This window comes from Microtus oregoni, unplaced genomic scaffold, assembly GCF_018167655.1.
Source record: "Microtus oregoni isolate MIOR12 unplaced genomic scaffold, Mior012 000062F_ref0000492, whole genome shotgun sequence".
In the NCBI taxonomy this organism is placed as follows: Eukaryota; Metazoa; Chordata; class Mammalia; order Rodentia; family Cricetidae; genus Microtus; species Microtus oregoni.
This window is the reverse complement of record NW_024543872.1, coordinates 3,541,712-3,568,697: the sequence shown is the minus strand read 5'-3', so window position 1 is coordinate 3,568,697 and position 26,986 is coordinate 3,541,712. Positions and strand designations below refer to the sequence as shown.

General features: G+C 44.7%; 1 protein-coding gene across 1 annotated transcript in view; it reads right to left on the bottom strand.

The window, feature by feature from the left end:
- Nucleotides 1-2,442, bottom strand: part of Pde1c (phosphodiesterase 1C) — a 455,584-nt gene extending 453,142 nt beyond the window's left edge. Inside the window, exon 1 of the mRNA XM_041640294.1 lies at nt 2,376-2,442. The gene's annotated coding sequence lies outside the window, so the exon portion shown is untranslated. The remainder of the gene's footprint in view (nt 1-2,375) is intronic.
- Nucleotides 2,443-26,986: the final 24,544 nt, after the last annotated feature.

Genomic DNA, 26,986 nt, shown 5'->3' with positions numbered 1-26,986 from the left:
GGATCTTTGAGTCAAAGCTTCTTGTGCTATGTAAACCATGCTCATTACTTGGTTTTCCCTGTTGACCTGTCTGCTGTCACTTTATTCCAGAGGACTAAAGTCTGAACCCTCTTGGTTGACCATTAGGTCATTTAGTCCTCACGACATGCCCATACCACACATAAGGAACCCCGGGCCAACTTCCCTACGGTGGAAACAAGTTCTGCACACAGCCAGGTCTGCGCCCTCCCTGGCTCCATCACTTTGCACTCCTCCTTTTGTCTTCCGAGATGGTGTGAGGCTTCAAACACCCTCAGCAAGACAGACCTTCCACGCGCTCTTAATTTTGTCAACTCTCTTCTTCTAAAACAAAGCCAAGAGAGTAATAAGCAGAGAAGAAATAAGTCCTAGTGAAAGACCAGAGAAACTAGCCCCCATTCCTTCCCCCACCCACTCCTACCTAGAAGACAGAACTGCATGCCTGAACTTGGCTCCCTTTCTGTCTCTGAAGGAAGGAGGCCCAAGGTGCCTCCCCTCTCCAGCCTCACTGCTACTCATCTTCCTAAGCACAACAGGTGGGCTTGGTCACATCTCCAGCATGACACAGAACCCTGGCAATGGCCACTGTCAGCCCGACTACACAAATGGAGAATGAGGAAACCTAAAGCCTTAGGAGATAGCTTACTCAGAAGCCAGCAGGAGACCTTCCCTGGGAGCCATGTGAAGCTCCCAGAGCTCTGGAAAGGGCTTCTTCTAAGGACATGGAATAAAGATACAGCTGTCTAGAAGAACTGAGAGGGAAAAAAGGAGAGATGACCAAGGGTACCCCAGACGCAGAGTGACCAAGTGACCCCTACAAGTCAATCTGCAGGGGCAGAATCAAAAGGGACTCTTTCTTCCCTGCTTTGGGTAGCTCATAATTCTGATGGGCCAGCCCACATGCAAACAGAATTCTGAGAACAGAGGAGAGCTCAGGATGTGGCTGGAGCCAGGTCCGGGGGTTGCTGGTCCAGTCAGGGCCACTTCCTGACACAAAGATAACATTTACATTTCTCTACTTTGCAGTTAAGAGTGGTAAGAGGCAGGAGACAGCCATGGCTCTTTTTTTTTTTTTTTCTGTTGGGTTTTACTTTGTTTTGTTTTTCCTCTTCAGTTCAATTAATGCCACTTCTATCTCGGCCAGGCCCAAGTCATTTTCATCTCATTCATATATGCTATCAAAGATCACAAATACTCTTCCAGCATCCTGCTAATTCCTGACATTGGACTCTGCCTGTCTCCTCATGGGAACCAGCCACCCTTCATGCGGTTGTTGTGAGCACTAAATGAACTCAGGGTGAATGGTATTTAGGACAGTGTCTGGCACATAACTACTCAGTAAAAATCAGTCACAACTATGCCAGACATGGCTATGCTCTTTTCACACAATCCTCATTGCAGGCAACTTTCATGCGACACATTTGACAGAGTAGCCTGTAAGAGTGGAAAGTTTTACAGTAAAAAAAAAAAAAAAATAGGGTCAGAAGGAGAAATAGGTAACCCTAATGATTACACCTAGATAGAGCCATCTGCATCAACATTTGACAGAGCCCAGGCATCATAGCTGGTACTAATTTGTACATGGTGCATTTATCAGGGAACCAAACGGAGTCATCGGGTTCTCCCTACAAACATCCCCTAAGCCATCTCTGCCTACAGCATCAAGAACCTCGTTCTGGAAAGCGCAGGCTCTTCCCTCTCATCTCCTACTCATCAGAACACATACACCTGAGCTCACAGTAGTGCCACTGAGATGGGGGGGGGGGGTGAGCAGGACCCCACAGTACACAACTCACGGCAAGGACTTTCCAGAAAGGCAATAGAACACAGAGTGCTATGTCAGGGACAGCAAGCAAGTGGGAGCTGATATGCCTCGGACAATTTGCTCAAGCTGGAGGCCCCATCTTTGCTGCTCATGGAAAGAGAAGCAGCTCTCAACTATCTGGCAGAAGATAAAGGAGGTGTGAGCGTGAATGCAGCCAGAAAACCAGGATGCAACTGACCATGAGGGCATTGAGATGTCCTGCCATGTATAAATATGGTTCCACAAAAAGAGACCTCAAGGAACTCCTCGGTGAGGTGCCTGTGTTGCTAGATATCCTGCAGGAAAAGCAACTCTGTTCAATTCCAGGAGCTTGAGAGCCCCTGAATGATAGGAAACCTCCTTAGGACCCTGCTTGACCAGCATCAAGGACCAGTCACCGAGGCTCAGAAATAGGACTCTGGTCCTTCTTACTTTACAGTGCCTGCAGTTGGTGCCAGAACACTTGGTCTCTGTTTTTCATCACCCCATTAGGCTGCTTCAAGTTCAGAGTTAGGAAGAACACCTAGGGAATTTGGAAACATGGTTTACTTACCTTGTTCTCCTGCCTGGCTCTCCGTGGTTTCTAGTTGGGTATTCCACTCCTCTGCCTTCCCAGGGCCAGTCTCTACGACAAAGAAAAGAAACAGGGTCTGTGGGCATGTGTGATCCCCTCAGAGCAGTCTTTCTTCAGTGTCCAGTATAGCTGACTAGTCTCTCTGACAAACTCTCATCTTCCCGGATTTCCTTGGTCCCTCATAGCTGGCCTTCTACACCCCCTTTGCCCTCCTACTCAATGTTCCCAAAGCAGTGGCATCTGTCCCCTTGGTGCCACAGACCCTTGTCTGCCTGTATAACATGTAAGAGAACTGTTGCCAACTGGGCAAGTAAGCAAGCCAGCCCTGAAAAGGGAGGAGGCTAAAAAAGTCAAACGAGCCCCCTCCAGAACTCTGCAATGGTCCAATGAGACAGAATCCCACATCCCGGGGACACTGGTCTAGAGAAGAGTAGAAATGTAGGGGGGGAAAAAAACTCTCCTTTGCCATGACTTGGTGAGTAGACATAAGGACTCCCATTTTTCAAGTGGATAAACCATTCTAAAGAGGAAAAGTAATATAATCAAGCTTCCAAGGCCATGAGATCACGAGCAGCAGGAACTGAACACTGCCTTCAGCAAGCCTAGTAGATGGACTTCCCCCCCCACCACCACCACGATGACCTCTCTGGGTGTCCAGTCAGAAGTGAAGGGAGGAGTTCCCACAGACATGTTTCTGGAGTCGGCATGGGATACACCAGTTTTACCTAAGTTAAAACGTGTGGTGGCTTGAATGAGACCAGACCCCAAAGAGGACTGCTGAGGAAAGATCTGGGAGGTGTGGCCTTGCTGGAAGAGGTGTCTCACTGGGGGAGGGGGGAATTTGAGGCTTCAAACGACCATACCCAACCCTGTCTCTTCCTCCCGCCACCCATCCTTTCCTCCCTCTCTGCTTGCTGATTGTGGATCAGATGTAAACTTTTAGCTACTGCTCCCACGCCATGCCTGTCTGCCTGCTGCCATGTTCCCCGCCACCATGGATTCATTCTCTGAAACAGTAAGCAAGTCCCCAGCTAAATGACTTTTTTTCAATGAGTATCATTGATCATGCTATCCCTTTAAAACACTAGAAAAGTAAATAAGACAAAAGTGTTTTTCTCATCATTTTGTAGATTTTATGTCACCCTAAACATGGATAAGGGGAACTCAATCTTGCAAACTATAACCCCAAAGTCCAAAAAAATAAATGGGATGCATAAGGTCTCCCCAGCATGCCATGGCTCTGGAGTACAACAAATTCCCTGCCCATTACCAGGCCAGAATAGAAAGGGACCAGGAGAGTTGATCCGAGGCCAATTGGATGAACATGAATTGACTAAACAGCAGTTCACCAGTCTACCAGCTGACAGACTTTTTGGCTTGCTACATTCCTGCTGTAGCAACATTCAGTAACATTTGCAAAGGTTTGTGTCTCATAGCAGCCACGCAATCTATATTTTCAGTGTGCTTAAATTGCATATATATTTTGAATTTCAAATATCATGTCTCTAACAAATATAAGAGGTTTTATAAAAAGAGAATTTTCTTGTTTAATTTGTATATATATATATATATATATATATATATATTTACTTGACTTGTACAACCGTCCCCATAACAAACACAGTCTCAATCTTGCACACACGCATAAAAAATGTCTCTGCTGTACGCTAACTTTCACACCTCCATCTGAATTTAAATAAGTTTAAGGAACATCTCACTCTACATGTAACACCCTGAGCATCTCAGGCGAGCAACTATGAATATCCAGGGCAGAGAAGGAAGACTTTTCAGAGCACATACTAAGCACAGAGTATGCTTAGTGGCCTCCAGAGCTCTCTTCTTCCCGTGGGTGCATCACTGCAGGTGAATTCAGCGTCACAATGGCTGCTTATAGCACATGAAAGTGAGAGTTAAAAGCAAGGGTGTACCACACGCCTTGGCCACGCTCTACAACGGGGCAGTGCTAATTCAAGCCAGATTTGCCTTGCCACAGGAAACCTGTTTCCTGGTTCAGAGTGAAGAGAAAACTAAGGGTCAGTCTCACGGTTCAATTCTGATTCCTCTTCTCCAGGAAACCCCAGGTCCTGTCAGTCAATGAACGATTAATCAGTGACAGAAGAATTATGCCAATTCTAATCACTATCCAGATTCTTACTTTTAAAAATAAATGAATAAAACTAATACCCATACTTTAAAAAAAAATCACAGGTCAAAGTCATGCAGATGATTTGCAGAAAGAGAATGCAGGTGCATTCCCAAAGGAAGAATGCCTCTCAAGGGGAAGGTGACACTGGGTGAGGCTGGATTGGGGGGAAGGGGGATGGGATGGGACGGGGGGGGGGACAGGACGGGATGGGACGGGACTGGGACCAAGGGGTCGCAATCAGTAAACCCTCCCCATTACTGTTGGAATGTTGTCAGGTGGTGTCAGCTTCTCCAGGAAGCAAAGAATAGATAGCCAAGAGTTACAGAACATTTTTACTTCTTACTGCTTTCTCTTCAAGTACATCTTTCAATAATTAAAACCTATTAAAGTCCTAAAGCAAAACACTTAGTAACACTTCAGAAGGTGCGAGGAAGGAGAGAAATGGAATTTTGATAGAAAACCTGCTACTAACTTGAGAGGGAATCAACTTAATGCTAATTACTTTTAACATTGAGCTTCTATATTTAGCAAACGGTCTAACTTCCAGAGAACAAAGTTCTTTCTATGAATGCTTGTTGAAGTATCCACCCATCTATCCATAAGCTGCCAACTCTACAAGTCCCACTTAAGAGCCCCTCGGTTGTTAAAATACCCTCTCTGCAGCCCACACGGCCTGCTCCCTGCTCTACCTCCAAGCTTTCACTCACAATCGGACCTTCTGTGTGTATTAAATGTATTAGGTGTGGATTGAATGGCATGCACCTGACAAAATGAAGGAAAGGAAGCCAGGAATGGTGGTGGTGATGACTGAATTCACTGTATGCTCATCCAAGGCGGGAGCTTTTGTGTGTGTTAACCTCCTTCACCCTTACTTTCTATTGAGGAATGTCTTACTATTAGCCTCATTCCTCAGAAGGGATAAACTGAATTGTCTGCTGCCTTAGTCTGCTTTCTACTGCAGTGAGCACCGTGATCAAAGCACCTTGAGGAGGAAAGTGTTTGTGTTTCCAACTCTCCAGCCGCACTCCATCACTGAGGGAAGTCAGGGCAGGAACTCAAGGCAGGAACTAGTGCAGAGGCCATAGAGGAATGCTGCTCACTGGTGTGCTGCCCAGGGCTCGCTCAGTTTGCTTTCTCATCCAGGACCATCTGTCCAGGGTGTCACCGCCCCCAGTGGTCCTGCCCACATTCATCATTAGTGAAGAAAATACCCCGCGGACATGCGTACTAACCAATCTGATGGAAGCAATTCCTCAACTAACCTTTCCTCTTCCCGGACGACTCTGCTTATATCAAATTAATTTTTAAAAAAAATCTAGCCAAGGGGGCTGGAGAGATGGCTCAGTGATTAAGAGCATTGCCTGCTCTTCCAAAGGTCCTGAGTTCAATTCCCAGCAACCACATGGTGGCTCACAACCATCTGTAATGAGGTCTGGTGCCCTCTTCTGGCATTATTATGTATTGTATACATAATAAATAAATAAATAAATATTTTTAAATAGTACGTAGCCAACACACCTACGTACTTTCTCAAGGTTATCAAGATGTCAAGGCGATAATAGACAAACAGCTTGAATCCTGATAGCTTAGCTCCAGAGCCCTGGAAATTAATCTCTGTGTGCTCTCCTGGCTCACATTCAAATTGCTAGCCGCTGATTAAAATAAAGTTAATCAGAAGACATAAGAAGGCACTCAATTCTGTTTGGGGGCTGAGGAAAGAAGACCGGCAAAGGCTGTGAGGGATTAAAAAGAATTTATCAGGAAAATACGGAGTTAGGAAGAAATTTCCAAACTGTCAGTTTGGCAAACAGACAGCTAGAGGTGCAGATCAATGGTAGAGCATCTGCCTAGTAAACTGGTACTACAAGTAAATTTGTGCGACTCCCATCTCTGTTGCTCTATAAACCAACGGTGAGGCTGTATCATAACCTCAATAATAGCTCTACCTGGGCCTTGCCTTGCAGAAAATGCTGGCAAGCTAGTAATCCAGGACAAAAAAAAATAGTTAAAAGAAAATAAGAACAGCCTGGTCTTCATTGACAAACTTTTCATGGTCCCCTGGTAATAAACACCGTCCCTGCTAACAATTGTATCCGATGTCACAGGGTTGAACATGGCCTTCAACAGGTCTAGCACACATTCTTGCTCCTCACCAAGACCGCTGGAGGTATGGACACTGAAGAGGTAAGAAAGGAATTCTAAAGAGAATGTCCTTGAGCAGAGAGATTCAAGCTACCATCCAAGCCATCACTGGCCTCAGATCTGGATGGAGATATATCTACCCCAGCCCTATGAGCTGGTTTGAGCTGGTTCCAAAACACAACTTCATGAAGCACTCGTAGGAAATGTCAGAATTTGAGGGAGCCAAGAGCTAGGTAGCAGAAAACACCCCCATCACCACCCACCTGAGGAGAGAGAGACTTGGGGCACTCAGGACAGTAGAACCATATGCTCTGCTTCCAAAAAGCTGCAGTAACAAGGCAAGCACATCAAAGAGAATGCCCCAAAGCAAACACAGGGCAACGATGATTAAAAACAAAGCAAACAAACAAAAACCACAGAACCAAATAAGGAGACAGAAGAACTCTACAAGAGACTGAGGTAAACACTGGATGTCAGAAAGAGGCCGCATCAGGAGATACAATACCTGAAGACAAAGCAGAAAGTTCACGGAGTCCTTATGCCATTTCTCGATAGCGCTCCCAAATCCTTGTCCCAGCACAACATCCCGAGGCTGGCAAAGCACCCATGGTGAGCTCTGGTAGGACACACTGCCACTATCCAGCCACCTATCCCTACGCAGACTCTGAGCGCCACTGGCAGCTGAGCACAAGGTAGTCCTTAGCCCATGACTGCCACCTGCTCATATAGAGCAGGAAAGCTAAGGATGCTTTCTCTGTTTCTAAATTGTCAGAAAATAAATTGGAAAACAAGTGATACTTTGTAAATTACAATGAATTCCATTTTCTGTGTCCATAAAGCTGGCCTGAAGCACAGCCCTACCCACTGATTAGCCTAGATCACAAATGGCTCTCACTAGATCGGAGGGCCTGCACAGCCGGGGGCTGCTTCCTCACAGAAAAAGCTTGCTGCATGACCTGACACACACTTGGAACACAGAATAAATGTCTTATTAACACTGACTTGACCCTTGATCCCTCTGAGAGTATCCAGAATCCTGACTCTTCTTCCTCTACCAAGTTTTCCAGTTCCCCAAAGCACTTCGTTTCCAGTGTGAACCAAGTTCATTCTTCCCAGATTGGTTGGTTCCAGACTGTCTGCACAAGCGTTTCTAAGTTTGTGGCTTTTGGGAATTTGACTAGACATTCTACTGAAAACAAACAACACATTCCACAACTCAGTCGACTTAATAAATGTTGAGCTAAACAACTAAGCTCTGTCCTCACCATGGCACTCTGCAGAGCTTGGAGACGCAGGAGTTTTCTGTGAAGCTCTAGGACAGAGAACATTCCTTAACTAAGTTCAAACAACCACGGAGCCTTCTTGTTAAGAACAAGGGGCTGAGCAGTGGTGGGGCATGCCTTTAGCCTTTAATTCCAGCACTTGGGAGGCAGGTGGATCTCTGTGAGTTCGAGGCCAGCCTGGTCTACAAGAGCTAGGCTCGAAAGCTACAGAGAAACCCTGTCCCACAAAACAAAAAACAAACAAACAAAAAAGAACAAAGGAAGAGCTAGCTTGTGGTGGTATACACACAGAGGCAGGTAGATCTCTGAGTTCTAGATCAGCCTGGTCTACTGAAAAAGTTCCAGGACAGCCAAAGCTGTTACACAGAGAAACCTTATCTGAGGGCTGGAGGAGGGGGGCAAAAAAAACAAAAACAAAACAAACAAACAAACAAAAAAAAAAAACAGAAACCCAGCTCTACCCAGAGTCTGTTGCTTTGATTGTTCTTTCGCATACTGAGGCCACACTGCCACCACTGACTGGGTGGGGGACACCATCTCCTTGTCAGCTTCAGCCTGTGTCACCTGCATAGCACTGCCCTTGCTCAACTCCCAGCATGCCCTGTGCCTGCAGAGCCCATCTCCATCCCTTTCTGCAGTGCCTACCCCCTCTCCTCCAAGCCTTCACCCAAGCATCACCTTCCAAACAAGTCTGCCCTGGGGAAAACCACAAATGCCCCTCCCCAGCACCTGCCACACTTATTGCCCTCTAACAAACAACATAGTCTGCTTATTTGTTTTCTTACGTTAGGCAGGCACTTTTGTCTGATTTATCGCGTTAATGTACTCCAAACACATAGAAGGCCACGTGTCATAGGCCTCAGTAAACACCTGTAGAGGTAGTCACTGAGCTGCCTCCCACTGTTTAACACACTGGTTTTGACTCAAGGTCAAAGAGGTTATATTTTGGTTCTCCAGGCAAATAGAACCAACAGAATAGCTCTATGTGTACTATTAGAGGCTAACAGTCCACAATGGAACTGGAAAATCAGAGAGGTGAGTGACAGTTCAGTGCAGGAAGCTGGATGCTTCAGAATAAGAACAAGTGGTCCATCTCTAGTTTATAGCTGGTGGCCTAGAAGCCCTCTGGAAGGTTGGCTGTGCGAGTCCACATTCAAAAGCTGAAGAATCTGGAGTCTGATGTCCACTGGCCATGGTGAGAGTATATAGAAGAAAATAATACCAGAGTCGTCCAAGAGGAGCTGAGCAAGCTCTCCGTCTGCTTTTTGTTGCATTTGGGCTGCCCACGTTCAAGGTCGGTCTTCCCCATTTTTCACTCACGCCAGTTATCTCCAGAAACACCCCAATGTATGATCACTGGTTTCCTGGGTGAACTCAATCCAAGTTGATAACACAGATCCACTAGCAAGGAGGTAACCCAGGGGACAGAATGTGCAGCTATGCAAGTCTTGCCTTCACCCTGAGTGAAATGTGGGAAGTAACCCAGGAGGAAACAGAATACACAGCTATGCAAATCTTGCCTTCACCCTGGATGAAATGGGGAAACCCTGAGGGTTTGGAACCCAAAAGAGAAAGCATGACTTAGCCGGCTGCTTGGTTGAAAACTGATCATTTTGAAAGTTACCAGAAAAGCTGAGATGGAGTTTGAGGCCAACCTGGTCTACAGAAGGTGTTCCAGGACAGCCAGGGATATTACACAGAGAAACTCTGTCTCGAAAAACCAAAAGAAAAGAAAAGAAAAGAAAAGAAAAGAAAAGAAAAGAAAAGAAAGGGAAGGGAAGGGAAGGGAAGGGAAAGGAAAGGAAAGGAAAGGAAAGGAAAGGAAAGGAAAGGAAAGGAAAGGAAAAGAAAGGAAAAGAAAGGAAAGACAAGACCCATAGATATCCAAGTATTCAAGTCCCTTGAATAAAATGCCATATAGGTGTTTGCACATAGTCTAGAGATGTCCTCCTGTTGCTTTAAATCAACTCTAGATTGCTTCTAATACCTGGTGACACAGGTCTGCTATCCCAGCTCCTGGGGAGACTGAGACAGGAGGATCACAAATTAAGATCTGCCTGGTTACACAGTGAGTGAAAGTCAGGGATGTGGCTCAGTGGAGGAGCTTTCCTGATGTGTATGAAGCTCTGAGTTAAATCTCAGGTGCTTGAAAGATAACTAAAGTACTGTAAATGGCATGCAAATAATATTATATAATTTAGAGAATTATGATGAGAAAAAGTCTGCACACATTCAACACTAAGTAATTCAATTTTTTTAGAAAGGTACTTTCCATGCGTGGTTGACTGTCTTTACATACAGAACCCACAGAAAAGGTGGGCAGACAGGTTCTCACTGCTCCCACTACTATTGTCTTTGCCCAAGACAAATTTATTTCTCTACAGACTACAGCCAGTCTCTCGCTTTCTGTTTTGTCTTGTCTTTTTTTAAGAAACTTCTTGTTTAAGCATAACAAATAAATGTAAAAGTCCCTAAATCCTAAGTGCCAACTTGGTTAATTTTCACAACCCAAACTACACAAAGCTCAAGTCCAACCACCACCTAGATCAGGGGATCCCCAGAACCCCTGCCGCAGACCCTCACCATCATTAACGCTGCCTGAGTTTCTCCTGCCATGTGTTCATTTTCTGTTTCGAAATGACATAAGTGGGAATCATGCAATGTGGCTCTGTTGTGCCTTCCTTTGTCACTCAGAATAATGTTTGTGAGACACATCCATGCTTTAGAAACAGTTCATTCCTCTCCAGGATTGCCCTCCTGTGGGTGACTATACCACTATTTCTTTCTTCACTCAACTGTGGCTATGTAGGTTTCCAGTTTGAGCCTGACTTCGTGTGACCTGAGAGTGGTTAGCTGAAATAAATAAACCCTTTCCTCCCCAGGCTGCTTTTAGTTGTGCTGTTTGTCACAGCAATGGAAACACCAACTAAGGCAGAGCTACTACGAATGGACCACAATGCACAGTTTCTGGTCCATCTATTGGGGCACACGACATATTCTCAGGAGCCAAGATACTCACATGCTGTACACACCATCTGCAGCAGACACTGTAGAGTTCTCTGCTCTCTTCACAGCTATTGCAGCTCTCCAGCTCACATCTTCATGCACACTTGGTGCTGTGCTTTTGGGTTCTTTTCCCCTTTTTGTCATTCTGGTGGCAAGCCTTGCTGTCCTCGGGATGTTCTAGTTTAATAGCCTTTAATCTCTTGCTTTCGCTTGTGTCTCCTTCTAATCCACTCTCTAAATAAACCCAGAGATATCTCCAAACACAAAAGTACATTGTTCCCTCTTAAAACATTCCAATGCCTCCCAACTGTTCTCAGAATAAACTCAAACTCATGATCACAGCCTCAAGGTCTCCACAGGTCCTGTCCTCTACCTTCTGTGTGATTTCACCCTACTACCCATACTCCATTTGTTATGTTGTAACCAAACCAGCTTTTTCTCCCACCATCAGCAAGGCAAGCTGATGAGGGATGTCCCTCTGTATGCTGTGAATATGTTTTATTACCATTGGTTAATAAGGAAGCAGCTTTGGCATATGGCATGGCAGAATATAGCAAAGTAGGAAATTCAAGAGGAGATAGAGTCATGGAGACACCATGTAGAAACTGAAGAAAAAAGATGCCAGAACCTTACCAGTGAGCCACAGCCTTGTGGTGATAGACAGATCAATATAAATGGGTTAATTTAAGATATAAGAGCTAGGTAGGAATGCGCCTAAGCTGTTGGCCAAACAATATTGTGATTATAGTTTCTGTGTGATTATTGGGGTCTGGGCAGCCAGGAAACAAAGGCCCAGTTTCCATTTACGCAAAGTTTTCTGCCTCTTCAGGGTCTTTATGTATTGTTCTTCCTGATGGGACACACCCATTTTCCATCTCCCATCTCCATTTCCACCCTGCCTGTCTAGTTACTATTAATTCTCCGGGTCTCAAATCACATGTAAGAATCCTCACTGTCTCAGGATTTACTTCCTTAGTACACATAACACACACACACATATGTTCCTTTCTTTATGCATTTCAGGTCCTATCTTTCCCCCCTCCTACATTGTGAGATCCCTGAGGGCAAGGCTATGACTCTCTTGGTCACAACTGCATATGCAATACCTATACATAGTAGAATCACAATAAATTATTGGTTCCTAACACACTGAATAAATAGTGTCATAGTCTGGAAGAATCTAAGCTAAAGAAAGAGTTAAGCCTTTCTATACTGAGAAAAAATTAATAAATAAAAATATTGTGAGATCCTAAGGCAATACATCATCTATGCATTAGCTGTTTCCCACAAAGCGCCTGCTGTATGAGGTATGTTATGTGCTCTACAACTAAAACATCTCAGTGCCTGCTTTCAACTGTGCATGTTCAACCCTGGAAGGACCTTGGGAAGCCCACGCCCTGCTTTGGCTTCTTTGTGTCAAAGCACTTGCTCTTCAGAGGCAGTATGTGACTTAATTTGCTGGTTTCTTACTTCATAAAGTTTGTGAGGTCTTTTATCTACTGATAATAATGGCAACAATGCACTACCGGAGGAGGGAAAGACAGCAGTCTCACCCAGATACAAACCACAGTAAAGACAGACTGGCAAGATAAGCTCACTCAGGCATATGGGGGTAATCAATCACTTTCTGATTACACTTAAAGCCAGCTCTGTGAGATGGAACCTGGGCCTGCTACCATAAACTGAGTCAAAACTTTATTGCTGACTAGGTGATACGTTGACAGAGGGGTTTCTATCCCGTCTAGTCCTCTGCTGTTAAGTTCCAAAGAATCACACAGAGGTCTACATTAATTATAAACTGATTGGCCTAGTAGCTCAGACTTCTTATTAACTCTTATAACTTATATTAGCCCATAATACTTGTCTGTGTTAGCCACACTGCTTGGTACCTTTTTTAGTGAGGCAGTCACATCTTGTTTGCTCTGTGTCTGGCTCCCTCTATGTCTACTGTAGACTGACTCTATCCTCTTCCCAGAATTTTCTTGTTCTTGTTGCCCCATCTCTACTTACTGCCTGGTAGCCCTGCCTATACTTCCTGCCTACCTACTGGCCAAAAATAATATGAGTGACAGGATAAAAGAAAATTGTCCCACAGCAGTGATAGGCCCTAAGAGATAAACTAGTATTATTATTCTGCTAAATGTATATAGAAATAAACTGCCGCCTAAGTTTTTTTGTTTTGTTTTGTTTTGAGATAGGATCTCAATGTGTAGCTCTAGCCTGGAACTCACTGTGTAGACCAGTTGGCCTTAAAACCACAAAGGTCTACTTGTTTCTGTCTCACGTGTGCTGGGATTAAAAGTATGTTTAACTGTTGTCTGAGGTTTTTTGTCCTGCCCAGTTCCTGTAGTCCTTAAGTCCCAAAGAAATCACACAGAGGTCTACATTAACTATAAACTGATTGGCCTAGTAGCTCAGACTTCTTATTAACTCTTATAACTTATATTAGCCCATTATTCTTGTCTATGTTAGCCACGTGGCTCAGTACCTTATTCGAGGCAGTCACATCTTGCTTCTTCTGTCACTGGGTCACGACTATAGACTAGGACTTCCTCCTTCCCAGAATTCTCCTGTTCTCTTTCACCCACCTCTACTTCCTGTCTAGTTGTCCCACCTATACTTCCTGCCTGGCTACTGGCCAATCAGTGTTTTATTAAGATATAATTGACAGGATACGAACATTGTCCCATAGCATGCTACCAGGCCTGGGCAGTGCTTATCATTGTACTGGAGATTATTGCATCTCTCAGCCCTCATCAGAAAAGATTCTTTTTACAGCAGATGGCAATTAACACAAGGCAACATGCAGAATAAGAGACTGTGTAGAGTGTCCTGCTCTAAATGGGACAGCTATTTCACAGACAGACAGACAGACACACACACACACACACACACACACACACACACACAAGCATAGCTCAGGGATCATCATTGAAGAGGAGTCAGAAGATTTTAAGAGCCAGACAGAGTAGACGTCTGCCACAAAGTAGTGCTTGCCAGACATGACAACGCACTGTACACATGCGCTCACAGTGACTGAGACTACATGCATGAGATCAACAGAAAATCAATCTAAATACCATCCCAGCAGAGACAGGGGAGGAGTTATGAAGTTCCATGCATATCTGAGGCGCTATTGGCAATGTATGGCTGCTGGGAAATGAAAAGTCCGTTTTCTGCAAGGATACAGATCCTGAGAGGCTACCCATGCTTTCGGCAGGTGGTCCTACATCCACACACACACAGGTAGTACTAAGGGAAGCCCATGGGTATCAAAGGAGAGAGAGAAAACACATGCATTGAGGGTGAATGAGGAGGAACGTACATAAAGTTGGGAGGGAAAAGGAGTGGAGGATAGGTGAAGAACTGGAGGGAATGGGTTTGATTCAGAGATATCAGATGCATGTATTAATATTAGCTGTCTATAAGAAGAATTGGAAAATTATTAAGAGAAAGAAAACAATTCTTTGTACTTCTTTAACCCAGGAAAAACAAGGTTATCTCCCTCCAGGCTTTCTTTCTTTTCTCCTTCGTTGTCAAAAGGCTCAGGAGAAAACTTGATTAAACCTGCTGGAGAAAGTAGGATGCTTGGGAGAGTCTAATTATTCAAGTTCACTTCACCCTCTTTGCCCAAAGCTGGTAAAGATGAACTGGGAATAGATTAGAAAAGGTTTCAGTTTAGAGCCTTCCTCCAGCTCATTATCTCAAATCATCTTCCATAACCAGCCCTTGTCTTCCCACCAGGGACATGGAAGCGCAGACAGTATTAGGACTTGACAAAATTGCCTCTAAATCACGAGGGTAATAAGTCTCCAGGAACACCCACAGGGATTCAGAAGCCAGGCTTGGCCTCCTTTCCCTGATAGGAAAGATTGCTTGGAAAGACATCACATGGCCATCCTTTCTGTTAGTCTCTGTCAAACACTTTTAATGACTTACTCACTTCATAAAATATCTCTCTCTCTCTCTCTCTCTCTCTCTCTCTCTCTCTCTCTCTCTCACACACACACACACACACATGCACACACATACACACACATATACATACATATACACATACACACACACACACACACACACACACACACACACACACACCAACAGCCTAACAAGTTGCTGATGAATTGTTGCTCCAAGAGCAAGCGAACTGTCCAAGGTTCCACCTAATGAGTGGCTGGTTCAAGCTTGTCCCCAGCTCACTTTGGGTCCAAGGCCTTGCTCCACTGTAAGGATAGATTTCTGCCTTGGCTGTGAACTACAAGACTCAAAGGAGGAAGAACAGAGGCTCTTTCCTGCGCTAGATTTAAAATTGCTCATGGGCTCGTGCTGCTGAGCTCAGATTATTTAAAGGGAGCTGGGAAAAACATCCAATTAATTGGGATCATCACAGGGTTAGATTACTACTTAATAGACGAGCAAAGCCCTGAGGGCATGGCCTCAATACAACTGTCTGATTCCTTTTTCAGATGCATTTGGATGTCGAACTCTACGCCACTACCTTTGATAACCTGAGTTAAATAATCTACACTTGCGTGAGAAGCTGTGCCAGGTCACAAGTCGCTCTGCTCTGAACTTCAAATCTAGGGACAAGGTCAGAAGCAAGGCATGGGGAACAGGATTGATCTCCAGGCTTGTTTTGTCCCCACAATAGAAGTACATAAGGTTACCTAAAATTGATATGGATGGGATGAAAACTGAGGCCAGAGAACCAGAGATCACTTCTGCAGAATGTAGAAGTTTTCCAACTAAAGTACCCCAAAAGGACACCAGTGCCCTGCCAGGAGGTCCCTATGGTACATATTCACCTCCTCCTTTCTTTCCTGCCTCCTCACAGGGGGCAGGGACAGAGAGCACGCATTCATCAGCTAAGGGGCTCTTACCTCCTTCATTCCTCCAACACAGGCGAGACCGCTGCCATACACTCTAAGGCAGCTGCCCCACAAACTCAAGAGGATCATGAACTCACTTACCGGCTAGTGTTTAAAAGGAAAGTAATGGACCATTCTTCCTTTTGCAGACACAGGTGCCCTCAGCAGGCACAGCAGATCCAACCTGAAGCACCCGACAGAGGCTATACAACGACAGAGGCTGCACAACCATCCTGCACGTACCTTCGAGACATGGTTCATAACTGATGTGAGAGCTGACTTCACTTCGGTCACTTGCTTTGGATCTAGCAGATCTTAAGGGAGCACTGCAGAGCAGACCCACCCCCACCCCCACTGCCGCCTTCATGAAGCTCACACACTTGAAGCTAAGGATGCAAGAGGCATGGGAGCAGTGCTCCAAAGGAAGGAATAGAGGGCTTGGGAGGGTAGCAAGGAGAATCAAGAACTCTGAGGAGGGAACTGGTTTTATGTTTTCCTCAGTTCCCCAGGGCTGCCATGAGGAAGCTGGCTTGGGAGATTGGAAGCCAGTTAGGAGGTGTGGAGGATCAGATGATTTAGACTGAATCATTGAGAAGTAGTAGCAATATGATCCTATCAGGTTTTGTTGTTGTTGATGATGATAATGATGCTTGATTTGTTTGTTTTTTTAGACACAACAACACACAGTGCTCCTGAGAAAATGAAAAATTGGGGAGGTGAAGAAGAGGGGAGTGGATTTCAGTCTGGGATTGGACAAAGTCACCTGAAATTTTGAGTGTTACTAGTACTGAATAGATTGCCACCTCACATTATGCCCCCACAGACTGTGTGGTTTCAAACTGCAGAGCTGGCCAAGATATGGATCCAGTTCTACCCTTTGGTGAGGCACAGAGCTACATGGTCTCAAGGTGGTGCCATCTTAACATCGGGGCTAGAAGGGGACAAAGCCAAGGCTCACTCCCAAGCACTCTTTCCTCCTCTGCACAGCAGCGCTCAGAGCTCTTGGGCTCCTCCAAACACAGACATATCTGAAGATAAGTCAAGATCATAGTTAAGGAGTCAGTGCCAGCAGCTACTCTGATCCCCAGAACCCACATTGTAAAAACCGTGTGCACCTGTAATGCCAGAACTAGGCCTTGGAGATTAACAGATCCCTGGCGCTTCCTAGCTAGCCAGCCAGCTTCACCTAATTGGCAAGCTCCAGGCTAGTGAGCCCCCCTGGCAAGAAAAAAGAAAATAGGGATATGCCTGAGGAACAGTCCTCCAAGTGTCCTCCAGTGTCCACATACATGCACATACATAACACATGCACACACACACACAAACACATACACACACACACACACACACATGAGCCCCCCAACACACACACTTGAATTGGAGTCAAACATCAAGTTAAAGCAGTAAGGATGAGAAAATAATAAGAAAACCATTATTTTCAATTATCAATTTTTGAGCATTTTCACATTGATGGTCCCATTAGATTGTTATCACAATATCCAGCTCCAAACTTTAGTTTTGTCTGTAGGACATGACCAGATCTGGAGGTTTGTAGAAGCTATGTTCCTGCAGTTTCAGGGGAGTCTTTTGTACATATGCACACTTTACACACCCTGAGGAAATGTGCTGTCCATAACATAAGTATGCAACTATGCAACAGGGAGCACGACCCCAGCCAGCACAGAACGAGGCTGGGCACTCGATCGTCACACCTGGTCTAAGTGAACGTGCTCTCTGCCACTGAAAGCCCATTTAAAAAGCTCCAAAACTGCTCGAGTGGCATTCTCGGTCATCAGAAAACAGTTCTATCTAATGAAAACCCCACAGGCTCGGCAGCTACACTTAGGCTCCGTGTGCCCTGGAGAATTGACTCGGCCTTTCCTCCTGCTGGGAAATGGAAGAAATCACGCCTAAACTGTGGGATGAGAGCAAGAATTAGAACAATGTTATTAAAAAGAGCCTGGCGTGCAGTGGGCACTTAACAAGTGCTGGAGAGCCACGGCAGCATGGGAGCTTCTGGGTCCTGCAGTTTTAGCTGCTGGGAACAGGATACCGTTTTCTGTTTGCTGCACAGCTCAACCAGGAGAAAGGGTCAGGCTTTTAGGATTTGTTTCGTAGGCTGGGATCCTTAGAAAATATTGGGGGAAAAAAAATCTCAGGTCCTGTCATTTCTGAAAGAAAATTAAGGTACGGGAATTTTGCATTTTGAATCATAGACAAACACCATTTGCATGCACACACTAAATGTAAAAGCACAAATAGCCTCGAGTTAATGTTTGTATGAAAAGAAAGTTCTCAACAAGAAACAAGAGCAAACTGCATCTAATTTCATGCTTTAATCAAATCTGTTTCATTGGGGTTAACTCACTCCCATGGCAATTCATAATGACTCAGAAAGAATAAATTCAATTGTAATTAGTGAAATAGAGATCAGAACATTCTTGATAACTGAATATATCATATGGACCTTAAAAATGTTATCTTACAAACATTTTACAGATGTCTAATAAAAATGAATTTTTGCCTAAGTGTTAGGACATTTATTAAATAAAGTATGCCATGATCATATAAAGGACATTAAAGTGTAACCATAAAATTTGTCTTCTAAGAAAGTTAATGACTTTAGAGAGTGGTTATTACTTTAGAATGGCAGTCTGCAAAGTGGCAGATGCTCTGTGCAGTTTGGTTTTGTAATATATAGTGAAAATGTGCTACCTGTGGTCTTTTCTGATAATTTAATTTTGTCCCTTTTATTTGTTTGTTTGTTTTTGAGCTAGGGAACAAACCCAGGGCCTTGTACTTGCTAGGCTAACTCTTAATCCCATATATTTACAATTTTGCAAAGCATGATATTTATGCTCACATATATATGACATAATGTCTCAGAAGGCCAGCAATTCAAAATGTTCCTAATAGTCATTTTGAATGATAGACTTTTGGGAGATGTTTTTTCTTTAAACTTTTATCTCTCAAATATATAGCACAAATAAAACAGAGTGTAACAAAATCCATGGAATAAAGAAGCAGGAGTTGTGAGTAATAAGGGGGATAAAGGAATTGGCTAGAAAAGGGAAGGATCCTAAGAGAAAACAGAAAACATGAAGGGAACAAAGTATAATGATGCACATGGATAAAGATGCCAAGGTGGAACCCTCCCTCCTTGGTTAGCCAACGCAAGGTCATTTGTGCATATAACAATAATAAAGGAAAAGAGGCTATTTTTGAAAGAGGTGGGAGCTGACGAAGGTAATAGGAGGTATTGGAAGAAAGAAAGAGAGTGGGGAAAGTAACCTAATTTTATTTCAATTAAAAGCACTTTAAAATGTAGATACTATTGAGCCAAATTTGTTCATGTCCACCCTAATGTGGGGGTCCCCTCTGTGTGCTGTGATTACCATTAATGTATAAAGAAACTGCCTTGGCTTATTGATAGGTCAGAACTTAGGTAGGCAGGGAAAAACTGGACGGAATGCTGAGAGGAAGAAGGCAGAGTCAGAGAGATGCCATGGAACCACCGCCACCAGAGATGTATATGCTGAAACTTTGCTGGTAAACCACAACCTCATGGTGATGCACAGATTAATGGAGATGGGTTAAATTAAGATGTAAGAGTTAGCCAATAAGAAGTTAGAGCTAATGATCAAGCCATGATTTAAATAATACAGTTTCTGTGTGATTATTTCGGGTCTAAGCTAGCCAGGCAGCCAGGAAGAACAAGCAAGCCCTCCTCCTACACCACTGTGTCTAAGAACTGAAGAATCTGACAATGCTGTTTCCTCTGTGATTAGCATCCCTGACTCACTCATCCTTGTTCATTTTTTTTGACATCATACGACTCCTTGAGCTTGTCAAACACACCAGCATGTGACGGCACTCAATCCACCTTCTGCTGTGTTTTTCTTTTTAGAAACGAGATCTGCCTTAGTTATAGTTTCTATTTCTGTAAAACACCATGGTTAAGGCAACTTATAAAAGATAGCATCACATTGGGCTCATGGCTTCACAGTGTTAGAATCTATGATGGTGGAGTGAAGGAATAGCTGGGAGCTCACATCTTGATCTGAAACACTGAGGCAGAGAAAGAGAGCTAACTGGGAATGGCAGGAGTCTTTTGAAGCCTCAAAGCACACACACCCTCTGTAGCACATTTCCTCCAACAAGGCCATATCTCCTCCAGCAAAAACACACCTCCTAATCCTTCCCAAACAGTTCCAGCAAGTGGGAAATAAGTATCCAAATATGTGAATCTATGGGGGCCCTTCTCTTCAATTTTTGGTTGTGAGCTTCGCCTTTAATGGCTGAGTCATTCCTCCAGCCCTCCATTCTCATTTAAAATCACCACAGAGACTCATGTATTCCAGGCTGACATCAAATACGTTATGTCAGTCAAATTGGCCTTAGATTCACTATGTGGTCAAAGTCAGTCTTAAACTCTTGATCCTCCCACTAAAATCCTGAGTACTGAGATTACAGATGTGAGCATCCATACCTGACTGGATGGGTAAATGACAGATACACACATACATACATACATACTAGGTAAAATCTAATTCCACATATGAGAAAAACACTTGATTTATTTGTCTATATTTCCCCCAATTATCCTCATGTTCTCTCTGCCTCTCTTGAGTTCTCTTCCCCCAAATAGTCTCCCTCTTATTTCTGTGTCATGTATGTGCACACACACATACACGTATTTTTAAACAACCCTCTCTTAATATTGGTTCACAGCATCAGATGTAACTCCCAGAAGGCCATCCAACAACAGGGCTACGACCCACACCCTACAGTGTGCTGTGTGTTTGTTTGCTTGGTTGTTTATTTTTCAAAACTATCTTTTTTCATTCCCATACCAACCCAAGTTCCTGTGACCCATGGCCCCATATGGGTCACATAACTGAATGTAGGATCAAGGAAAATTTGGCTACTGCATGCAAACCAACCACTTATTCCGAATCAAGCTCATAATGAATCCTGGGTATTTCTGATAGGGCTTGCCCATGCTGGATTATGTTGCATCATTCACTGCCGCCTTGGTTCTGAACACACATACACATATGCACTTTGCACTGCATAGGCCGTGCACCACGCCACACTAATCATGCTACCTTGAACACCTCAGCTCGGACTTGAGATTCATTCGAAGCCAGAAACCTCAGTGTTCTCACCGTCCATGCAAGCCTCTCTGTTCCTATAGAAACATAATGATTTAATTGCAGAAAACAAAGGCTTTAATTACTTTTTCCTTGTGTCATTCTTCAGCATGTTTCTAATTAGTCTACTTTGGGCTACACAGTACTAGAAAGTCTGGGATTTTTTTTTTTTTTTAGAATGCTGTTTGAGTTGCTGGCTTAAGTTTCAACTAAAACAATGAAGTAAATTTTGACTCGAGAGTAGGACAGATTTTCAAACAGTTTTTGAAAGGATCCTAAACAGACATACGATTCTATACAATACATTTATGACAATTGGTGTGCTTGATATGAAGGAAAATTCTTAAAAAGAAGCAAGGTTAACAAAGGCTGATTACAACCTCAATGACTGTGGGGAGTTGGAAATGTAACAGGTCTGGAGCCTAATCACAGTTTCTCTTGGGTTATCTTTGTCCCCCTAAAAAGTCATTCCTTGCCCACTTCTATGTCAGATCTAACATCTGATAAGTAGATTAAAGCCTTTGGAATGTATTAACTTAATAAAAATCCTATTATCTGCTAATCAAAGGACTAAACACGTCATCAGATAGCCTCTGAGGCCGATCAGACTGGCTGGAACCTACCTCTCCGTCCTGCCAATGTAATTTTTGAAGGCATAACTTAGGACTTTTTTAGTCTGCATCGATGGAGCTTCATGAAACTGCCTCTGCGGGGAAATGCAGAACCCGGAGTAAGCAGCTTCGTGTTTCCAGGCCGTGCTCCCTCAGAGGTGTCTCCGGAATAAACTGCCTCTTATTCCCTTTGAGGTGAGAGCTGTGTCTGCGCCGACATCGGCACCGGCCATTCTAACACCAACACCTCAGTCAGTTCTGAGGAATGCGAAAGATGCCCCATGTCCCCTGCATCACAGCCTGCAGCTAGGAGCTAATTCTTTACACAAAAACAGCAAGCATGTCCATCTCAGTCTGCAACTTTGCTTCCATCTTGAAAAAAAATGGTAAAATGGTAATACGCAAAAGAATCGTTTTAAAATGAATTTCATTATGGTGCATGATGAGAAAGGAGGAGCTCAGCAGACACTCTGGGATACAGAGTTCCGCCTGAGAGGGCACGCGCTGGAGGAATGACGCTTACCTCCTGTCCAGTTCTGCACACGGCACGTCTATCACAACCTGGGAAAAAAATCTGTCTTCCCGGTGGGCATACAATTTGTGTATAAGAAATGTAGGTGACCCTCTGTTAATCAACAGTGAATAATTCAGAGAAAATTTCAAATGAACCGTGTTTAACTTTAAACTTAAGCTTAAATTATGCTTTGTGCTGTTCGTTCTGGGGTCTTCAGAATGAAAATGTTTTATGGGGAAACTCAACCTCATAGCTTAGGGGAGGGGTTAAACTGACAGAGGGGGCTAAAAAAAGAGATATTTAAGTAGAATCTGTGAACTAACACATCAGCCCTTCCTTCAAGCTCCTCAGTCAGCTCCTTGACCCTTGCTTCCTCCAGCAGCATCTTTGCGATCAGACTCCAGCTTTTCTGCACCAACAGCGCCACCTGGTGGTTACATGCCTTCCTGGCCACGATGTGTAGCTCACTGGCTCCAGCACCTGCCACAGTGTAGTCCCACACCCCACCCTCTACTCCAATGACGTATAGGATTGAGACAGGCGGGCCATGATCTGGACTTTCGATCCTAGCTGGAAATACACGCATTACTGTAGTCTAGATGCTAGTGAATGTATCTCCAAGGTTTCAGTGTTGAAAATGTAGTCCCCTTTTGGGGTGTGATCGGATGACACTATTTAGTGGTGGGACCTCTGGGAAGAGGATAGGGTTAAATAAAGTCATCAGGGTGACGTCTTTGTGATTGAATTCTAGTGGCTTTGTAAGAGAAGGTGGTGAGAGCAGAAGGTTCACATTCCCCTGCCCTTTGCTACGTAAGAGCCTGAAATATTAGGAGGTCTGTCAGCAAAAACAGCATCACGGATTTGACCCTTCACCCTTGCATCTCCCGAACAGTGAACCAAAACAAACCCTGTTCTCTTTCCCATAAAGCTGCAGGGTCTTCAGCAACCAGAGGAGCCAAAGCTGGATGACAATGAGGATCGAGTCAGGAAATGCTGAGCTCAGTGAAGAGAGAGCGCAGACTATAGCGTGATGAGTCCTCAGGGATGGTACCCTGCATCCTCCCTGATACCCACTAGATCCTCCTGCACCTCCCCTGCCGAGGTCGTGTCTTAGCCCTGCCTCTCTCAATGGCTCTCCTGACCTCACAGTTTCAATGAGGGAAAGAAAATTATCCCTACTTCTTTCTCCCAAGCCTTTACACTTCTGCATCCATTTCCAGCAGGTATTCTAGGCTTTGCAGTCAATCACAGGTTCAGTTCAGCCTGCAGGGAGGATGCACAGTCACAGATGTCCTCTGCAGGTGACTGCATGAGCCAAAAGCTCAAGTCTCAGCACTGACCTGGAACCACTTGCACGGGCCTCCTCTTCGACCCTTTCTCAAAGCCAACAAGGATCGGATGTTTAGGTACATAGCATCCACCTTGACGCAGCCTGTAGGGCCTCTGAACAAGTGTGCTAACTCTCAAAGGCCGGAGATGTCTGAATGCAAGCAGAGCTGAGAAGGGGCTGCAGGCTTCCTTCAGGCAAGAGAATGCCGAAAGCACTGTGGCCCTTATGTTTGACACTTCTCTCTGTTCAGCGACTGAAGGACTTTGAGTGTGGGGAAGCTAATCTTGAATAACCCCAGTCATGAGCAGAAATGTAATAGCTATCTATAGGGCAGAAATCTACATACCAGAAGCATCCAAGCTTCTGTATCAATTGGGGAATTTGTTCTCTAAGTCGGGGATACCTCAAAAATGAAAATGAACATCTTCACTAACAATGCAGGGACCACACGTGTGGCCAGAGAACATCCTGGTAGAGCCCAAGTATAGAGTCATCCAGTTATATATACCTTAAGTCATGTGGTAGCCATGTTTGAGAAAATGCCACCATAAGACCAGGCTGCAGGCAAGCCTACAGAGCATTTTCTTAATTAGTGATTGATGTGTGGAGCCCAGCCCAGTGTGGGTGGGGCCACTCCTGGACTGTTGGTCCTGAGTGTAACAGAAAGCAAGCTGAGTAAGCCAATAAGCACCTCTCCTCCAATAGCTCTAGATTAGCCCCTGCCTCTGGGTCCCTTTCCTGTTTAAATCCTTGTACTGATTTCCCCCAGTGATGGAGTGTGACCTGAGAGTTGTTAAACCCTTTCCTCCCCAAGTTGCTTTTTTGGTCATGGCGTTTTGAGTTAGCAGTACCTAGACAGAGGGTACTGCTGTGTGAGACCCGACCACGTTTAAGGGAGAATTGTGGAAGAAGTTGGGGCTGAAGACCCACTAAGTATTCAGAGCTCACTGGGTTGCTCCATGAGTGCTTGGAAGGTAGGAAGGCAGAGAGGAGTGCAGATCTTGGAGGCCCAGCCTGTGAGGTTTCAGGGGGAAGCAAAGATCCTCTCGGGGTCCTTCAAGTGGCATTTTGAATTAAGAACCACTAAAGCGAAGCATCTACGGCCCAGAGAGAGCTGATAATGGTATCAAGATGGGGAAAGGACTCTCTTTTCAACAAACAGCTCTGTGACAATTGGAACGCTAGATCCAGTGACCAGAATCGAATCCTTCCTCACATCACATCGAAGAATGAACTCAGAAGGAAGCTGCAACTATTAAAGGTTTAGAAGAAAATATGTGCAAACCTTTGTGGCTCAGAGTGGTGGCTGCTTTGAGCTATTAAGTACCTTTTTATTAACAGAACAGTATCCAAGAGAAGCTTGAAAGTCTTACTCAAAATTAAAATTGACCTGAATTCCTGACGTCACAGGAACTCCATTCTCTGCTAGCTCATCAGTTGGTCTCACATCCCTCACTCACCAAAGCAAGCAAAATGGTGAGTCACACATGCACATAACCTCCCTAAACAGGAGGCACTGAGCTCCCAGGAGACGAGTTTCCCAGCTGTTTTACATCTCTAGAGTCTTAACAGGAAGAAGGGAAGGTTGCTACAGAGTCTAAGGGCACAGGAAAAGTCAAACTTGAGCCTGTTCCACAGCTCTCAGAAAAACCACACAGCAAAGACCATCTCAAACCTGGTCCCCAGGTGGAGAACTCCTGCTCTCCAAGGCTCTTGAAAGCCCTGGTGTTACGATTTGGCTTTGGCTCTTGCTCTCTTGCTAAAAACTTGTGGCTGGGCCAGTGATGCAACCTTTCCTGAGCCCTATCCTCCACCTTAGGACCGCAATGATATGGGACCATTACTCTATGTGCAAAATGTGCTCTTGAAGCTCTGACCATTTAAACCTTAAATAATTCAAAGTCAATCCCGGCAAACAATAGCAAAAACTTCTACCTTCAGCTGGCTCCACGCTGCCGTACGGCATAGGCATAAATACCGTTTGTCACTCCGTATGCTTGACAGCTTTGAAATTATGATTCCTGAAGGATTTTTATTCTTGATAGAATCACATTAATTTCATGTACATCAAGGTTTTGTTAATATTTTATATCATTCCTTTTTCAACTTCTTCTGTCCTGCCCCATAGGGTAATTGAGTGAGTTTGTGGTCTTTCGTCACAGAGCCTCATAACCCCAGAAGGGAACATTGCTGCCCCTGGCTGACTCACCATGCCAATGACTTCTCTAGCCTTTCCCTCCCCTAGCCTTTAAAATCATGTATTTTCCATGGTAGCTAATCTAATGGACTGAATTAGCACGTGGCCCTTTCTCTTTAATATACATAAAAATACCCACAATTCCCTTGTGCAGTTCCGTACACCATCCTCACCATGGCGCCTGTCTAGCCCCACTTCCCCACGCTGGGCACCCAGACAAGCATCATGTGTTCATGCTGCAGCTCTGTCTTCTCAGGACCTGCACACTGCCCAGACAAGCCAGAGAATGAAATGGAAGGGATTAGGCTAAGGCCCCAGAACAGTCAACAGCTAAGCAAAGTGGCAGACGCCTAGAGGCAGTCCAATAGGTGTACGTGTGCAACACGGCAGCTCGGACTACTGGTATTCCAGAAGGAGGACCATCCTCCCTCACCTCCCCTGCTCCAAGAAGTAAAGAGGATGCTTCCGCTGTTCCCCACAGCACTCTGCTCACATCCCAACAAAAGCCACATGCACTGCATGAGCTGACCTGCGGCATCTGTCTTAGGTTAGTGCTCACTTTGCAGCAGAGGTATGAGAGCAGCGTATGGCCTCACCACTACCTGTTTTGTATCAGGGACAGAACTTTCAGTGAGCCTGCAGTGGCTTTACCTTGTCCCTAAGAAGCACTGCTCCCCTTCCTCACCATCCCTACAGGCTTAGTCACCAGTACACAATAACTCTGACATCGCAGGTCTCAACATGGCCAAGCCCTATTTAAAGTCCTTGACCACCGTGACGGGTTGCTAGTCTTAGCCCCATTTTAGGAATGGGAAAATTGAGGACGGAAAAGTTAAATACTTGATAACTGTTACAGCTGGGATTCAAATCCAGGCAAATCAGCTTGGGTGGTTTGTGTTCTCCACCACTGAATTCTACCACCTGTCACCAAGCAAAGCAATAGAGCAACAGAAGACAAATCAGAAACAGCACGCAACACACATGTTTCTGCTTCTTCTCGGTGGCCAATCGTCTAGAACTGTGATTTCGGCTTTACCAGACAATAAGAAAGATAACCCCGTCACCCAGTCTGAATGAGCAGAGGAAAGGAGCCTAACGGTGGAAGTTACACTGTGCCGGCACACACACTGAGTGAGCAAGTGGTCTGCACGAGAACAGAGAGGAACTGGATGTGTGGGACACTGAGTTCCACAGCAGAGCTGGGAATGCTGCCAGCTGAGAGTATCCACTCGGTTTGATGTCTGCCCCACCCTGTGACCCTCTGCCCCTCTCTGGCTCATGCAGGTAACGAGATCACTGAGAATCTTTGGATAGTTTGGCCTGTAACTCAATTTCTTAAA